Source organism: Ceratotherium simum, chromosome 3, assembly GCF_057802395.1.
Source record: "Ceratotherium simum simum isolate JZ-2026a chromosome 3, ASM5780239v1, whole genome shotgun sequence".
Classification (NCBI taxonomy): Eukaryota; Metazoa; Chordata; class Mammalia; order Perissodactyla; family Rhinocerotidae; genus Ceratotherium; species Ceratotherium simum.
This window is the reverse complement of record NC_141902.1, coordinates 3766811-3780965: the sequence shown is the minus strand read 5'-3', so window position 1 is coordinate 3780965 and position 14155 is coordinate 3766811. Positions and strand designations below refer to the sequence as shown.

Genomic DNA, 14155 nt, shown 5'->3' with positions numbered 1-14155 from the left:
ATCTGCAGCTAATAAGTGATTTATTTAATGGTATAAAAACAGGGGAAAACATAAATCCTTGAGAAAGAAAGAGAGAGAGAGAAAGAGAAAGAAAGATGCATTACATAAGAATGGAATATCAATTGTTCTTCATATTTAGAATTGTTCTCAATTCCAATATTGAGAACATTGGAATACACTTCTACAATGTTTAAAATAAAATATGGATAAGCAGTGTTATCAAGTAAGGAGAGTTGGAGATAAACCACAGATGAGATGTGTCACATGCATTTGGTACTACATATTGACTATTATCTAACTATTGAGCACATACTCGAGTAATACTTTCCTGAGTGATGTGTAGGAAGTAATATTATTTCTAGAAAGACAATTCCTTCTTAGTAATGTGATATTCTTTTTAAACAATAAGAAATACTGTTCGAAATACAGAATAATTATCAAATAAGGAAATATTGATATAAATGTCAACTATATTCTAAGTATTTTCTTAAAAAACTATGTAAGATATGTACTAAAAATGTGGAAATATGCAACTCTACTATTTCCTTCATGATGATCACTTTTAAAATTTCATATCTGGGTTAATGAGAAGTTAGATAATTTTTTTCAATGGAAGAAAACATGGATTTTATCAGAAATCCCATACACGGAAACAAGCCTATCACTACTATATAATTATTGAATAATTTACATTTTTAATAAGTATTAAGTTTTTACCTATTGATTGTGAGAGTATATCATAAGTGTTACTATGCAACTTATTTAAAATAAAATGTTCATTTTACTGTCTACCTATGTATAATGATGGATAAGTTTAATCATATAATGTACTCATTAAACAGGTCATAAATAAGAATGGATTGACCTTTATAATATGTAAATTATTGTCCAGTAATTTCAAAATATATTTTTCCCTGATACACATGTTTTTTGAAGTTCTCAGGGCAACACACAGCCATACGCATGCCCAAGGATGGGGGAAAAATTTCATATACGTCTTCCTAACCAACACCTCAGCTCTCGTCTGGAAAGCATATCTCACCAAAATGTGTAAAACTTATTTTATTATACAGATTGTTTTGATTAAGGTGTTGTCTCAAATAACCGTGAAAATATAAACAATTTAATGAATGATATTTTGGCAAATGACTTGCATATATATACAAAATTATATTTTCATCTATACCATGTAAATAGATTTCAAATTAAGAGAAACAAAAAATAGAGAGTCTTGAAAGCATTTAGGTTATATTATGGGAAAAAATCTTTATGAATTTCTGCTAAAAATCAGTAAGAGAAAAAATGCCCTAGAAACATGGTCAGAGGACTCTCTCTCTCTCACTCTGTTCCCCTGATTCTGCCTCATCTTCAGCATTCTTTCTGAAGGCCAGCTCTCTTTGCTTCTCATGTGGGGAAACATGGCTACTATATCTCCCAAGACATATCATTTGAAATTTAGGCTCTATTAACTATGTCTCAACTTCAAAATCCCAGTAAAGATTTCTTATTAATTCAGCTTGAGGCTGGGAAGTCCCTCAAATACCTTTTATTGCTTCTCTCCTTAAAAGGCCCCAACGTGTGGACATTGATTTCAGCAGAGACATTCTAAGACACTAGCTCTCTGGGATAAAATGTATTCAAAGAATATATGGGTACTACGTTGCTGTCTTAAAGGCTCCCTGTGTACATTAGCTCGGGTTTCCTCAGCTGGAAAACAAGGACTGGCTCAACTTTCCTATCAGAAGTGTGAAGTGAGGTTTGGAGAGACAGTGTAGTCCAATGGGAAAAGAAAAGACTGGTAGTTGTACTATTTTGGGTGTCACTCCTGATTTCTTTTTTTTTTTTTTTTTTTTTATATATATTTTTATTTTTTTTAATTTTTAAAAAATTTTTTGTTTATTGCAGTAACATTGGTTTATAACATTGTAAAAATTTCAGATGTACATCATTGTACTTCTATTTCCGCATAGATTACATCATGTTCACCACCAAAATACTCATTACAACCCATCACCACACACATGTGCTGAATTATCCCTTTCACCCTCCTCCCTCCCCCCTTCCCCTCTCGTAACCACCAATCCAATCTCTGTCCCTATGTGTTTGTTTATTGTTGTTATTATCTACTACTTAATGAAGGAAATCATACAGTATTTGACCTTCTCCCTCTGACTTATTTCACTTTGCATTATACCCTCAATGTCCATCCATGTTGTCACAAATGGCTGGATTTCATCGTTTCTTATGGCTGAGTAGTATTCCATTGTGTATATATACCACAGCTTCTTTATCCATTTGTACCTTGATGGGCACTTAGGTTGCTTCCAAGTCTTGGCTATTGTGAATAACGCTGCAATGAACACAGGGGTGCATGTACCTTTACAAATTGGTGTTTTCAAGTTCTTTGGATAAATACCCAACAGTGGAATAGCTGGATCATATGGTAGTTCTATCCTTGATTTTTTGAGGAATCTCCATACTGTTTTCCATAGTGGCTGCACTAGTTTGTACTCCCACTAGCAGTGTATGAGAGTTCCCTTCTCTCCACATCCTCTCCAACACATGTTGTTTCCTGTCTTGTTAATTATAGCCATTCTGACGGGCGTGAGGTGATATCTCATTGTGGTTTTGATTTGCATTTCCCTGATAGTGATTTTGAACATTTTTTAATGTGTCTGTTGGCCATCTGTATATCTTCTTTGGAGAAATGTCTGTTCAGGTCTTTTGCCCATTTTTTTTTTTTTTTAATTTTTTGTTTATTGCAGTAACATTGGTTTATAACATTGTAAAAATTTCAGGTGTACATCATTGTACTTCTATTTCTGCATGGACTACATCATGTTCACCACCAAAATACTAATTACAACCCATCACCACACACATGTACCGAATTATCCCTTTCACCCTCCTCCCTCCCCCCTTCCCCTCTGGTAACCACCAATCCAATCTCTGTCCCTATGTGTTTGTTTATTGTTGTTATTATCTACTACTTAATGAAGGAAATCATACGGTATTTGACCTTCTCCCTCTGACTTATTTCACTTTGCATTATACCCTCAATGTCCATCCATGTTGTCACAAATGGCTGGATTTCGTCGTTTCTTATGGCTGAGTAGTATTCCATTGTGTATATATACCACAGCTTCTTTATCCATTCGTCCCTTGATGGGCACTTAGGTTGCTTCCAAGTCTTGGCTATCGTGAATAAGGCTGCAATGAACACAGGGGTGCATGTACCTTTGCAAATTGGTGTTTTCAAGTTCTTTGGATAAATACCCAACAGTGGAATAGCTGGATCATATGGTAGTTCTATCGTTGATTTTTTGAGGAATCTCCTGATTTCAGTACTTACTTGCTGGTGAACCTGACAAAACTACTCACTTTGTTATCTAAATCTGTAAAAGGTATACTATAAATACTTACTTTCAAGTATTGCTTAGGGTTTCCTCTCATTGAATAAACATAGTCAGGTGCCAAAATGTCCCTGGCTCTATTTTTGTGATGTGGTGACACTAGTTGTAATAAGATATGTGTCAAATATCTGCCTACATGGAACTCAGGTTTCATTTGGGAAAAACAAACAAGAACAAGACAAGTAAAATACATAGACTCTCAGATGGTGATAAGTGCTGTGGTATAAATACGACAGGGAGGAAAGAGGGGGAGCTGGGTGTGCCTGTTGCTCAGAATGGTGTGGTCAGGAGGCCTGACCAATAGGAAGATACCTGAGAATAGGTCTGAAGGCGATGGAGGAGGTGAGTAGGCAGCTGTGTACTCATCCGGGGGAAGAGCGTACTAGGCAGAGGAAATAGCAGTTGCAAAGGCTCTCAGTCGGGCACAGTCTTGGAGTTTTGAGAAAAAAGCAGGGAGAACAACGTAGTTGGAGCAGAGTTAGCAAAAGAGAGCTATCTCCTAAGATAGCGCCAGATAGGTCACAGGATCATAAGCATATTTAGGAGAACCTCGTACACCACTGAAAGAACTTTACTTCTACTCCAGATGAAATGGAAACTTATTGGAGGGTTTTAAGCAGGGACAAAATCTGATTTAGCTTTGGAAAAGGATGTGTCTAGCTGTCATGTCGAGAATAGACTAGGTGTGGAGGGAAGGCAGAAGCAGGGATACCACCTAGGATGCTATTGGGATAATCAAGTAAAAGACAGACCCGAACGGTAACAGTGGAGCTGGTGTCATCTGATTCTGGCAATAGTGTGAAGGCAGAATTTGTTGGAAGTTTGGATATATACGTGAAAGAAAAATTACAGGAGGAAAAGCTGACTCCAAAATATTTTACCTGAATAATTGGAAAGATGTAGTTGCTGTTTACCCAGATTGACAGCTATGGAAGAAGCAATAGTTTTGGAGGGAAGGCCTAATTTCAATTGCGTACATATTAAGTCTGAGATGTACATCAGACTTAAAACGGGAGACGCTAAGACAAAAGTCTGATATACGGGTGCTCATCCTGGAGGAGAGATTCTCTATATAAACAAATATGACCAACACATGCCTGTTGATATTTTTCTGTATTTACTCATTTACCATTTTTATGCTCTTCATTCTTCCTTCACTCCGTTTTTCTTTCTGGACCATTTTCTTCCTGCCTGCAGAATTTACTGTAGTAGATTTTTGTTTGTATGTTTGTTTTTAAGTGAAAATTTTCTGGCAAAAAATTCTTTCACCTTTTGTTTGTCTGAAAAAATTTTTTTTCACCTGTGGTTTTGAAGATTATTTTATTGATCAGGGACTTTTTAGATGGCAATGATTTTCTTTCTGCATTATAAAGTGTCATTCCACTATCTTTTGGTTGTTATGCTTTCTATTGAGGAAGTTGCTGTCTTATTATTGCTCCTTTGAAGGTAATATACCCATTTTTCTTGGTGCTTTGACATTTTCTTTTGCCCTTGGTTTTCAGTACTTTTACTAGGATGCATCTTAAAGTGGTTTTCTTTGTATTTATCCTTCTTGGGACTTTTAGAGCTTGTTCAATCTGTGGCTTGATGTCTTTCATCATTTTTGGAACATTTTCAGACATTTTCTCTTCATGTATTTCTTCTGATCCACTCTCCTTCACCTCTCTTTCTATGTGCATATGTATAGAACTTTTACTATGTCTTGAAGTCTCTCATGACATTTTCTATATATTCCATTCTTTTTTCTCTCCATACTGCTATTTCAATATTTTCTATTGATGTGACTTATAGTTTACTAATGCACTACTTTGCTGTATATAATTGGTTCTTGTTCCATTTGCTGAGTTCCTAATTTCAAATATATTGTTTTTAGTTCTAACATATTCACTTGACTCTTTTTTATAAATTGTAATTCCTTGGTGAAATTGGATGGCTAATGAGACTAGTCTGTATGCCTCAAGGCAGAATTTTGGTGTCAAGAATGAGAGATAAGAACAAACGTAAGGATCTTGCCAGGTGACTGGGGCACAGAAAACTCCCGAGACCCCTTCTCACTGCTGCCTTTGGTGGTTTAGAGGTCTAGGGGATGTTGGTGTTATTCTGAATAGAAGAAGTTCTGGATTTCTCTATAGATTTCTGAAGAGAAACAAATGGTATAATGAAAGTAAAACACTTAGCACTATACTTAGCACATGATTAACTGCTTGATGAATGTTACTAGTGTTAATGTTACTGGATCTGGCTGATACAAGCTCCAGGCTTTCACTCCCATGCTCTCTGTGTCACTAAAGCCTCTGAATTTTGCGTCCTGGGTGCACGATTAGAGTTACTTTAACCACGACTTCTGCTTTCAGCCGAGATAGAGTGATGGGGACAGGGTCAATCTGCCTGCGCGTGCTAGTCTGCTTGTGCTGCTGTAGCCACAAACTGAGTGGCCTAAATGACAGAAATTTATTTTCTCACTGGGGGCCAGAAGTTCAAGATCGAGGTGCCAGCAGATTTGGTTTCTGATGACGTCTCTCTTTCTGGCTTTCAGGTGGCTGCCTTCTCAGTTTGTCCTCATATGGCTTTTCCTCTGTGCACCTGTGGAAAGAGAGAGAGAGGGAGAAAGAGAGAGAGTACTCTGGTATTTATTCTTATAAGGACACTAATCCCATTGGATCAAGGCCACATCTTAGGACCTCATTTAACCTGCGATATTTCCTTAGACGTCCGTGTCCAAATACAGCCACATTGAGCGTTAGGACTTCAACATATGAATTTGTGGGGTGGGGCGACATTCAGTCTATAGCACTGCCTAAAACAATAAAAATATATGAAACAGTGGTTCTCAAGGCATTGAAAATATGCAACAAAGAACCAAGATCTCTCAGAGATGGGAAACAAATGAGATGAGCCCTTCCATTGCTCCAGTTTACTGCCTGAAGAGACGTCAGATGTGGGCACAGAGAAAGTAAGCAAGATGGGGCCTGCTAGTCTCCTTGAGGATAAGAGATAGCACTGGGGGTCTGGGAAGGGCAAGATGGCTAGAGTTTGCAGGCAGAGTACCAAAAAGGAGAGGTTTGCACAGAGAGAGAACTCCAGGGATGCTATTACCCCATGAGCATTCAGTTGAGCACTGATCAGGACACGCATATGAGGAAACTACCCAAAGCTAGGAAAGAATTGCCAGAAAGGATTAGAGGGAATAATCCTCAGAGCTCACACATGGCCAGAGATAGTGCCTGTTTCCACAGGTCAGAGTGGGAGACTTCATAATTCATGGGACATACTGTAGAGTAGTCAGTAGTGGGGAAAAATGAAATCTCAAATAAATGCTGCTACAGCCCCATCCAAAAAAGTTTAAAAATAATGCCCGAAAAGATTATACTGTTTCCAAGTAATTTAAGTATATCCCAGAATAAATCTCAAAAATATTTACAGGAATACAAAAATATCCAGCACCTAACAAAGCAAAATTTACAATGTCTAGCATCCAATGAAAAGTTATAGGCATGCAAAAACAAAGCAAAAAAAATTATAATCTTTACATGGAGAAAAATCCACCCAAACTGATAACAATGATAGCGTTAATAGAAAAGGTCTTTAAAACAGCATAACTGTATTTTATATGTTCAAGAAGGTTGAGGAATGATTGAACATGTTAAGTAGAGAAATGGAAGATTTAAATATGATCCAAATTGAACTTTTAAAGAAGAAAACTACAATGGGTGAGATAAAACAATGGCGAATTAGATATTGTAGAAGAAGGGGCTGGTGAAACTGAAAACAGCAATAGAACCTATCTGAAATGAAACACAGAGAGAAAAAGGACTTAAATCAAAAGAACAGCACATTAGTGAGCTGTGGGACAAATTGAAGGCAGTATTTCAAGGTGAGGCTGTGTGAGATGGTGCTTCAAGGAAGGGAGCTGGCTGGGAATTTATTGTCAAGAATAATCACAAAAGGTCCACAGCCTATGTTAGGCTTTGTTACATCTTCTGATGGTGCACTTGAGATAGAGGCTACAATCACAAGTTGACATTCATGCTGTGTTTCTGTTGGTTTCTGTGGCTACCCTATGTGTGTTTCTGGTGTGCTGACAACTTCCAATTTCTCATACCCTCTGCATTTCAGGTCCTGCAAATCCTCATTTCCATTATGCTCAGCAATTTCATACATTTTTCATACTATTGTGAAGCCATTAGCACAGTATTTGACACACGCTTAAATATTTGATGAATGTCATTTTATTTCTTGAGTACAATCCTCCTGAAAATAATCAAGTTGTTAGATATATTGTATTCCGACACAACAATTTACAATAAATGATTTGAACTGGTATTTTATTAATTGAAGGGTGAACATGTGTTTGGCAGACTGCCCCTTGAGTTAAACCAAGTGTAGTCATAGCCAATGAAACGGAAATTTCACAAGGGCTTTTGAATCTCACATGCAGTGGGACACTCTGAATGGGACTGTAGCCTATTATTTTTGATACACAGTGTAGGCAAAATAAGCATTTAAAAGAAAAGTATTTTCTTTTGTCTCTAGAGGTGGATACCTCAGTTTATATTTGGAGCAAGTGCTTCCTCATTTTAGGCAAATCACCCTGATGGGCTTTGGATTTAATCAGCGGTTAGGGAAACAGTTAACCAGAAGTTAACACGTATGCCAAGGGTAATATACATTGGTAGGTGTGGAGGTGCTGGAGTTATATGTCTGAGGAAGTTTGCTTTATTTGTATGTGAGGTGAAGTGAGAACTTGGGAGAAATACGTTTTTGTTTGTGCTCGAATGGAGAGAGTTTATTTCTGTGGTGAGGCCATGAGTGGTTTTTGCTGTCGATTTTTAATCATGGGCGACTATTGTTGTGATTTTTACTTTTGAGAGTTACTTGCAGGAAATGAGCAGCTGAGAGAAGAGGCAGAAAAACTTTTATGAGAAATTTCTTGAACTTGTGGTCCAAATATTGTGGTTTGAGACATGAACAATTTTAGCTCAGAGTTGAGAAGACAGCCATTTTCTCTGCCTCTGCTCAGAAGCCGGCACTATTCTTGTACAGAGAGTGGGGCATTTTGGAGTACCAGGAAAAGCATCCCTGGCAAGGACATTACTTATCTCTTAAGAAACTCCATTGGCAAGTGGAAATAGGCCATCCCCTTAGGATGACTGAAGGAGCAATGAGCAATGGGCAATGGGCAGCCACAAGGGAAGACCCTGAGCTGCAACTACAGGGAAACACTACATGGTAAGAACGGAGGACCTCTCCTTTGTAGACACCCAGTAATAATGAGAAGGCGCTCTGTTGTGCTAACAAGTGTGAGAAGCTGCAATAACGAGGAGGAAATACAAGTTTTTATAGTATGGAAACGTGACTTGACATTTATTCACAGGTTGTGAGGCTGGAACATTTGGGCTCACACGATTTGCCTTTCACAGTAGGAAAAGAACTAGGATCAACCAGCGCATTCCCATTCTGGATATGTGTGATCAGTAGATAACCTTTATTAAATAAAGGATTTTCCTTGAGACTGCAAACACAAACTGTTACAGCTCAATTATTTTCCAATTGCTGTTTGCTAAGGGCATTACTGTTTTGATGGGAACGTGGTTAATACCAATATTAGCAAAACAACTGGCTGAAAAGCAAAATAATATTGAAAATCTATCTGATGGTGAAGGTGATCCTAGATCTAGCCCATTGACAGGTTGCACACATGAATGCCCAAAAAGAGGAGGAAGTGGCAGAACTGGCTGCAGTTTGGGTGTCAGCCTTCAAATTACATCGCTGTCACATACACACACACTAAGTGCTTGTTGAAACATTACAGCATTTAGATCTGGAGGAAAGCAAAATGTGTGGAAACAAACAAACTATGACTTTGAAAAATGAGAAATACTATCCTAACTGTAGATTAATTAACCAAGTGACATGAGTGGACATGAGGTTTAAGTTTGAGATTTTTTTAAACTCAGAAATAATCTAATAAGCAAAATCTTGAGACTTGGGCATTTAACGAAATTCCCACAGTACTAAGACAACAGAGTTTCCCAACGTTTCAGCGTTTCTCACTGATGTCAATGCTGCACTGGGCGTTTCCAGCATTTCCATAACGTTGCATCCTGTCGGGACCAAGGATAGGTTGCAGTGTGGTTTCCTTTCCCGCGTCGATGGAGTTGACGTCACACTTCTCCAATGTGCCTCCGACAACAGCTCTCTCATTGTGCATTTGACACGAAACTTAACTTACTCCTCAATCTAACAGGCTTTTCCAAAAAGAGAGTTTTCAGAACATAGAACAGCAAACACATTTCCTTGACAGAATTTGACCTCTTACTGTTTGAAGTTAGTCCCTGTTACTTTCCCAAGTGGGTCATATGCGTCAGTTTGTGCTTTGCACTGCCTTTCAGATAAATATACAAGGGCTACAAGCACATTTAAGAATCTGGATTTTTCACGATGCTTTTTTTTTATGCCATAAGATGAAATATGGCAGTAACAGAGAGCTATGATAGGCCCTGGTAATCTAAAAGTGTATAAACCTTAAAATGGCTTGTTTTAGCCAGAATTTCCTGAAAAGAGCTTACAAAATTATTTGATATATTTCTATTTAAACTGAGAAAATATCACAGTATTGACTGTGGCCCACAGGATTTATTAGGCCTAGATAAAGAAGTAGTATAGATTATTTTTAATAAATTAATAATAATTGATAAAAATTTATCTTAAGAAGTATTAATGTGTGTCTTATCCTGGAAACAAATGTGTCACCTGAATATATTTAAAACATAAACTAAAATAGTTAGAAGATAATAGTCCTAATTACGTAAATCCAGTGCATCAACATTATCTGTAAATCTATGGAAAACTAATTTCATGACTAAATTGAATAAACTCTTGTTCTTCTGATAGAAATGATCTTCAAATGAAATCATTAAAATATATTCAATTTCTGAAATATTTTTTCCTTAAAATGTTATATCCATATGTCCATGTTAGGGATCAGATTGAACTGTGAGCAACAAATTTTCAGAGGGTTAAGGTAAATGAAGATGGTAATTATTTAAAAAACATATTGATGAAGAAGGAGTCCTGAAGTGACTATCTTCACTTTGAGTTATTTTTCAACTGTTCAAATAGTGATTCAAAAGAATACTAGATAATTGGGGTCTATTTTTCTTGCTTGGATATAAATGCATTCTCAGTAGTTTTTTTTTTCAGGATAGTATTTATTTTTTTCTTTTTATTTCCATTCAAGAATGTCTTCTGAGATCCTCAGAGCACTTTATCATGATATCAATCTCTCAGTGTGTCTGCAGAACCCCCAGGGATGCCATTCCCCGGTGGCAAGCAGACATTCTGAAAACCTGAGCTGAATTTAAATCTGATTTACTAGACTAAAAACGCTTTGACAGAAGTGCAAAAATACAACTTACTCTTGTTACATATCTTTTTGTTCAAAGAAATTAACATGTACAAAAATATTAATCGTTATCAGCTAAAAGGAAAATAATAATGATTTTTCCTATAATGTATTTTTAAAGGTGTTTGGTGCAGTCTTTGAATAATTAACAAAAATGGGTTGCATGCAGATCACAAGAAAAATTCAAAAAATTATTTTGCTCTACGAGTTGAAGAATAAGACTCTAAATGTGATTCACCCATATGTGATACTATCACTTCTGATATTTTTCTCAGTAATAGTGCTTGGGGTTTACAGTTTTAAAAACAGAAAATAAAATGTGTGTATTATTTTCAAATGTATACAAATGGCCATGAACTACTGATTTGAAAATTAAGGAATGATATAGAAAATATACCCTTTAGCCGTTCTGTAAAAGGCATCTATAAACATGTCTATGGGCAGTAAACACTAGACAGAAATCACATTATAATCAACTTTCATAAATATTGAGGTCTAATTTTTATTTATATAGCGCAGAGAACCTATTGCTTTGGGGAAAACATGCAAGTGGAAAATTACTGAAAGGATTTAAAAAATAGTTTAGCTCTAAACAAATTGTTCCATGTTATGGAAAAAATAAATTTGTAGGTACAAGAAATGCTACACGATTATGATAATATCTATGTGAGAAATTTAGACTATTAGGATACCAGGAGTAACCTCACAAAAATCAAACATATCACTGGATATTAAATTTCACGCAAGATGTCAGGCCATCTGACAAAGCTTTGAAGATGTGCAAAATATCCATGATCTTCTCACATCTGGGACTTGAACCAAAGGATGATTACATTAGAGCAGCGGTATATAAATAGTATTTTATTTGTTTGTTTTATATCTGTCATCTCAGTGTCTAATAGAAGCTTGCACCACATTTACAGCTGGAATATCTATTTGTTTAATGAAAACAAAGTATGTAGAACCCATCATGACATAGAATATGGACACATCCCTTGCCTTTGTGAAGACTATAGTCAGAGGTTGGGATATAATGAATGAATAAGACAGTTTAATAAATGCTGAAATAGAGATTTTAGAGAGGGTTATGAGAGGGCCAGGAGGAATCTGTGCCCAGAAAAGTAGGAAGGTACCAGTGAGTTTCCAGAAAGAAAAAGCATCAAAACTGAGAGCTAAGCTAAATCAGAGTTAAATTTCCAGGCATAGCAAAGGGCATGGGAGAAGATCCAGATGAGAAAGAGAGTCTGGAGAGTTTCAGAAATTAAAAAACTAAACAAAGTAAACGAGATCAGATCATAGGATTGTGTGTGGGAAGGTGAGGACTTTCAGGAGATGGGTCTGAAAAGAAAAACTGTTCATCTGTGATATCTTCAGCTTTTTTTTCTCCTACCTCTCATCTGTTTTATGTTTGTTCTGGAATTTATATGATGAACTTCTTGAAATAATCATATATGTTTCTCATTATTTACCTTAAAATCTTCAGATATCTTTCGGGAGATTTTCAAAGTTTTATCTCTTGTCTTTTATCCTATTACTGATATTATATTTTTAATTTCCAAGAGTTCTTTTTTATTCTTTATATGTTTATTTTTCATTTAACATGCTGCAAATTTTTATATCTTTGTTTTACTTTTATCAAAGTAACATGTGAATGTAGGTTTATAAATCAATAGAAACAAAGGATGTAAAAAACAGGTATCCCTTGGTGACCTCTTTCCACCGTTCCCCATTCCCTCACATCACTCAGAACACTGACTCACTCATTTTTTGTTATTTTCCTATTTCCAAATTTGAATAATATGCATACACTGTTATCTTTTGACTCATCAATTTTAGAAGAAAATGTTGACTTCCTGTTATGGTAGATGAGGATTCAGATCTTTGTCAGTGCTGTTCTTTTTGCTTTTGTTGTCCCATCATCCCACAGTGATTTTATTAACTTTTTGTTAAATTAATATTGACTGCTTATATTATTATGCATATTCAGATATTATTCATAGCTAAACATTTTAGTGTGCTATGATTATGATTCTTTACTACTTTCTTGTTGGTTTAGCTTATAATTGCCTTATTTTATGATTTATTCAATTTTCTTTGTACCCACTGTTAACTTTCTACACAACTTCCGATAGCTTCTTAGTATAATTTTTCTGTGTGGTCTATTCCAGTTATGTAATTGATGGATGTATTAGTTTCCTAGGGCTACCATAACAAATTGTCAGAAACTGAGTGGCTTAAAATAACAGAAATTTCTTGTCTCACAGTTCTGGAGTCTAGAAGTCCAAAATCAAGGTGTCCACAGGGCCACATTCCCTCTGAAACCTGTAGGAAAGAATCTTCTTTCTTGTGTCTTCCTAGCTCCCAACGCCCTGTCACTTGTCTATGTCTCTGTGTCTCTACCCTTCTTCTTATAATGGCACCTGTCATATTGGATTAGGAGCTCATCTTACCTCAATATGACCTCACCTTAACTAAATACATCTGCAACAACTCTCTTTCCAAATAAGGTCACAGTCTGAGGTGTGGGGGTTAGAACTTTAACATAATTTTTTTGGAGAGAGAGAGGTGTCACAATTCAACAATTGATCTCCTTTTTTTTCCCTTGGAAGTATTCCCTTCAGAAGTCTCAGTTTCCTTCTACCCAATTTACTCTCTTTCAGGTCTATGGCACATTTATCACTCTGGGAAATTTTTCTGCTGTCATCCTGGGGCGCTCTCCTTTGTCCTTCTCCTGAGTTGGGCTATAGGGATCTCATGACTGCTTCCAGTGGCTTCATCAGGTCTGTCTCATGGCACATTTGTTCTAATTAAGCAGCAACAGCAATAGCAGCGGCAGCAACATAGATAGCTCGACAGCATGACTGACATAGGTGACGAGAAAATCAATCAACAGTAATGTCGACAGGAAAAATTCTTCCCGGGAGTCAACAATGGGAAAAGTAAAATAAGAAGCATGGAAGAAAAGTGAAGAACCTGAAAGATAGGTCCAGAAATGACATCTAGTAAATAGAATTTTCAGAAAGACAGAAAAGGAAATAAAGATACGGTTAAAACTCGGGGAAACATGGAGGGAGAGTGCCTAAAACTAAGACACATTAAAAGAAACCTCCAAAGTTATAAGTAAGTTTAAAAATTAATACATTCTCTGTTGAAATATCAGAACACCAAGGAATAATGAGAACATCTAAAATGCTTCCAAATAGGAAATATATATTATCATATATGTATGTCATATGAAATATATGTTTCCTATATTGTCGTATATATATCTTATATATGACAATACATGTTTCCTATTTGGAGAATAAGAATTCTCCAAAGAATAAGAAAAGAGTAA

At 36.2% G+C, this 14155-nt stretch overlaps 1 long non-coding RNA gene across 1 annotated transcript in view; it reads right to left on the bottom strand.

Moving 5' to 3' along the window:
* Positions 1-3182: 3182 nt before the first annotated feature.
* The window catches only part of LOC147917396 (uncharacterized), a 188446-nt gene continuing 177473 nt past the window's right edge, over positions 3183-14155 (bottom strand). Inside the window, exon 3 of the long non-coding RNA XR_015549568.1 lies at positions 3183-5996. This is a non-coding gene — a long non-coding RNA (uncharacterized LOC147917396). The remainder of the gene's footprint in view (positions 5997-14155) is intronic.